Below are 4,805 nucleotides of genomic sequence, written 5' to 3' on the forward strand. Positions count from 1 at the left end.
TAACGTTTATAACGAAAAAAATAATTTTAACAAAAAACTCAAAAAATAAACAGATTTACTGGTTTAACAAAAAAAATTATTGGAAGATCATAATAAAATAAACAAATTTATTTTAATTCTCATGAATATATTCAAAATAAATTTTGTTAGTGAGTGATATTTACAAAATAATTTTTTTCTCAATATGTAAAAAAAAATCATAAAAATGCTTCTTAAAAACGGAAAAAACAACGAAAAAAATCGATTTGTTTTATTTATTATGAAACTCAATTAAATCCCTTAGACAACATCTTAGAAGTCTATTATCTATCAGACAGCATCTCAGAAGTCTATTATCTATCAGACAGCATCTCAGAAGTCTATTATCTATCAGACAGCATCTCAGAAGTCTATTATCTATCAGACAGCATCTCAGAAGTCTATTATCTATCAGACAGCATCTCAGAAGTCTATTATCTATCAGACAGCATCTCAGAAGTCTATTATCTATCAGACAGCATCTCAGAAGTCTATTATCTATCAGACAGCATCTCAGAAGTCTATTATCTATCAGACAGCATCTCAGAAGTCATTATCGTGAGTTCCACTTATCTATCTGACTCACACAGTGTGAGGAGGTTGTTTCACTCATCTACCTGACTCACACAGTGTGAGGAGGTTGTTCCACTCATCTACCTGACTCACACAGTGTGAGGAGGTTGTTCCACTCATCTACCTGACTCACACAGTGTGAGGAGGTTGTTCCACTCATCTACCTGACTCACACAGTGTGAGGAGGTTGTTCCACTCATCTACCTGACTCACACAGTGTGAGGAGGTTGTTCCACTCATCTACCTGACTCACACAGTGTGAGGAGGTTGTTCCACTCATCTACCTGACTCACACAGTGTGAGGAGGTTGTTCCACTCATTTACCTGACTCACAGTGTGAGGAGGTTGTTCCACTCATTTACCTGACTCACAGTGTGAGGAGGTTGTTCCACTCATCTACCTGACTCACAGTGTGAGGAGGTTGTTCCACTCATTTACCTGACTCATAGTGTGAGGAGGTTGTTCCACTCATCTACCTGACTCACAGTGTGAGGAGGTTGTTCCACTCATTTACCTGACTCATAGTGTGAGGAGGTTGTTCCACTCATCTACCTGACTCACAGTGTGAGGAGGTTGTTCCACTCATTTACCTGACTCACAGTGTGAGGAGGTTGTTCCACTCATTTACCTGACTCACAGTGTGAGGAGGTTGTTCCACTCATCTACCTGACTCATAGTGTGAGGAGGTTGTTCCACTCATCTACCTGACTCATAGTGTGAGGAGGTTGTTCCACTCATCTACCTGACTCACAGTGTGAGGAGGTTGTTCCACTCATTTACCTGACTCACAGTGTGAGGAGGTTGTTCCACTCATTTACCTGACTCACAGTGTGAGGAGGTTGTTCCACTCATCTACCTGACTCATAGTGTGAGGAGGTTGTTCCACTCATCTACCTGACTCATAGTGTGAGGAGGTTGTTCCACTCATCTACCTGACTCACGGTGTGAGGAGGTTGTTCCACTCATTTACCTGACTCATAGTGTGAGGAGGTTGTTCCACTCATCTACCTGACTCATAGTGTGAGGAGGTTGTTCCACTTATCTACCTGACTCACAGTGTGAGGAGGTTGCTCCACTCATCTACCTTACTCACAGTGTGAGGAGGTTGTTCCACTCATCTACCTGACTCACAGTGTGAGGAGGTTGTTCCTCTCATTTACCTGACTCACAGTGTGAGGAGGTTGTTCCACTCATCTACCTGACTCACAGTGTGAGGAGGTTGTTCCACTCATCTACCTGACTCACAGTGTGAGGAGGTTGTTCCACTCATCTACCTGACTCACAGTGTGAGGAGGTTGTTCCACTCATCTACCTGACTCACAGTGTGAGGAGGTTGCTCCACTCATCTACCTTACTCACAGTGTGAGGAGGTTGCTCCACTCATCTACCTGACTCACAGTGTGAGGAGGTTGTTCCACTCATTTACCTGACTCATAGTGTGAGGAGGTTGCTCCACTCATCTACCTGACTCACAGTGTGAGGAGGTTGTTTCACTCATCTACCTGACTCATAGTGTGAGGAGGTTGTTCCACTTATCTACCTGACTCACAGTGTGAAGAGGTTCTCGTCTACTTGGCACTTAGAGGCACTACAAACTAGGCTAATAGCTGTGTTGATACAGGCACCGTGTACATGCCTTGTGCTGTGCCACACTGCTGCAGCAGTGTGGCTTTGACTGTAGTACTAACCATTTCACTTCCTCCGCTCTGTGCCTGTGCTGTAATATGGCGCATTTGCTGTTGCATGTCCGGTGCCTGCATTCTGACGTGCTGCCGTAATGATGTACGCTACAGAGATGCTGTTTCGGTGGGCGTGCAGCATTTTGCATGCACGTGCTGAAGCTGTGCATCCCTGGTGCGCAGCTGTAATGATGATCTGTCGATGTGCACAGTGCTGTAGACACGCTGTACTGCTGTACTGCTGTGTGGGTGGGCAGCGGTACACCAGCAGTACGCTTTTATAACAAAGGCTGGCAATGGACACAACACCCCTGGGATTCCCATCTTCAAGCACTGAGCAAGGACACCCCAGTCTGCCTTCTTCCTACTCCTTCCTACTCCTTCCTTCTCCTTCCCTCTCCTTCCCTCTCCTTCCCCTCTCTCTCCTCGTCTCACTAATCGCATCTGCTCTCTCCTGATTCTCTGCTAGTTCCTCTGATTTTAACCCTTTCCTTTTCTTTCTACCCTCCAAAATTCGCTTTGTTAGTTCTTGCTTCCTTCTCTTTCCACTCTCTTACGTTCTCCCTCTTCCACTCCTTTGCGTCCTCTTCTTTCCATTCCTTTGAAATGTAAGTCGATTTCTGCAAATCAGATAATTTCTTCGTCCATCCGTGTTCCACCCTTCTTTTCCACTTCCCACCCCTCCCATCCTCCTTCCCACCTCCCACCCTCTCCCACCTCCTTTAAAACCTCCCACTCCTCCCACCTCCCACCCCCAACCCCTCTTTCCTCTCTTCCCACCTTCCAACCCTCATTCCTTCATTTCCCACCTGTGGCTTGTTACACCTGTTTCTTTCTCTTCCCCCACCCCCACAGCCCACAATCCACACCCCATCCCCTCTGCAAGCACACACACACACGTCGATATATTGAAGGGAAGCGTGTACACACATGAACAGGCATGGTAAATTATGTATACTCCAGACACATACACGCACCCACACATGTACACGCACACATGTATACACACACACACACACACACACACACACACACACAACCCCGGACACCAAAGAAAAACAGTGGAAACGTCAAGAGAAAATAAGAAAAACGGCGGAGACTTCAACGAAGTGGTAAGTAGCAATCCAAAAAGATTTTATTCTCTAAATCTTTAAATTTTAAGATCCTTTAGTTTAACATTTATTTTCCAATATATTATTCTAGATATTAATATTATCTGATATATTTATGTTGTTAATACCGAGTCTTTTAAATGGCTCTTCTCGTTACGTGTATTTTTTTGCTATTTACATACCCTATTTACATATATATATTTATATATATATATATATATATATATATATATATATATATATATATATATATATATATATATATATATATATATATATATATATTTACATATATATATATATATATATATATATATATATATATATATATATATATATATATATATATATATATATATATATATATATATATATATATATATATATATATCCTGTCTACATTCATTTGTTTTATTTATGAAAAATTGCAAAACCCGTTTCTCTAATTAAGAGTTGAGGTTTGTTGATAAATGAGTTAGTATCCCTGCCACTTAAAGCCAAGAAAATGGCGGACTTTCCCCACCCTGGAGTGTGCTTGAGAATCAGCAACGTCCCAGGGAGAATCCATAGACTGTGCTTGGGACATGGTAGTCTGTCAAACAAAGTTTTTTAACTCTCCACCAGCAAGTAAAGCTCAGCCATCACAAAGGTAGTTCCACCTATACACATGTGATGGCAGCTAGGAGCGTCCAGATTGTATCACCATGCTACCCTAGACAGATGGTACTGTCACGTTACTCTAGGCAGATGGTATCACTATACTACCCTAGACACATGGTATCACCATGTTACTCTAGACAGATGGTATCACCATGTTACCCTAGACAGATGGTACTATCACGTTACTCTAGGCAGATGGCATCACTATGCTACCCTAGACACATGGTATCACCATGTTACCCTAGACAGATGGTACCATCATGCTACCCTAGACAGATGGTACCATCATGCTACCCTAGAGAGATGGTACCATCATGCTGCCCTAGGCAGATGGTATCACTATGCTGGTATGGTATCACCATGCTTTCTCAGATATATGGTACCACCATGCTACCCTAGGCGTGTAGTATCACCATGTTACCCTAGACAGGTGGTAATCAGATGGTACGCTACTAAACAGGTGTATATACAGCGACCTAGAGCTATATTCAACACAGTGTCTTAAGACAAGGTCGCTGCCTCCAAGAAAACTCTTCCATAAAAAAAGCTAGAAACCACAACGCCCTTGAACATATCTACAGACTCGTACTAATGCGTTCGGAAACCTGGGCTCCTGTTCGAGGTTTTCTGAACGTTTTCCTTTATGCTCTTGAAAAAGTTGGGCAATAAACTCATTAGAGTAACGAAGGATCCCAGAACGGCCAGTTTCTTGCCCCTGCACCTATGTGTTGCAATCCAGAGAGGTTATGCCTGTCGCCTTCTG

The 4,805-nt window shown here is 42.6% G+C and overlaps 1 long non-coding RNA gene across 2 annotated transcripts in view; it reads left to right on the forward strand.

Annotated features, from left to right (window-relative positions):
* The first annotated feature begins 1,094 nt into the window (after positions 1–1,094).
* The window catches only part of LOC138853763 (uncharacterized), a 97,291-nt gene continuing 93,580 nt past the window's right edge, over positions 1,095–4,805 (forward strand). For both annotated transcript variants that reach the window (XR_011392914.1, XR_011392915.1), the window contains exon 1: positions 1,095–3,382. This is a non-coding gene — a long non-coding RNA (uncharacterized lncRNA). The remainder of the gene's footprint in view (positions 3,383–4,805) is intronic.

Source organism: Cherax quadricarinatus, chromosome 39 (assembly GCF_038502225.1).
Source record: "Cherax quadricarinatus isolate ZL_2023a chromosome 39, ASM3850222v1, whole genome shotgun sequence".
NCBI lineage: Eukaryota > Metazoa > Arthropoda > Malacostraca > Decapoda > Parastacidae > Cherax > Cherax quadricarinatus.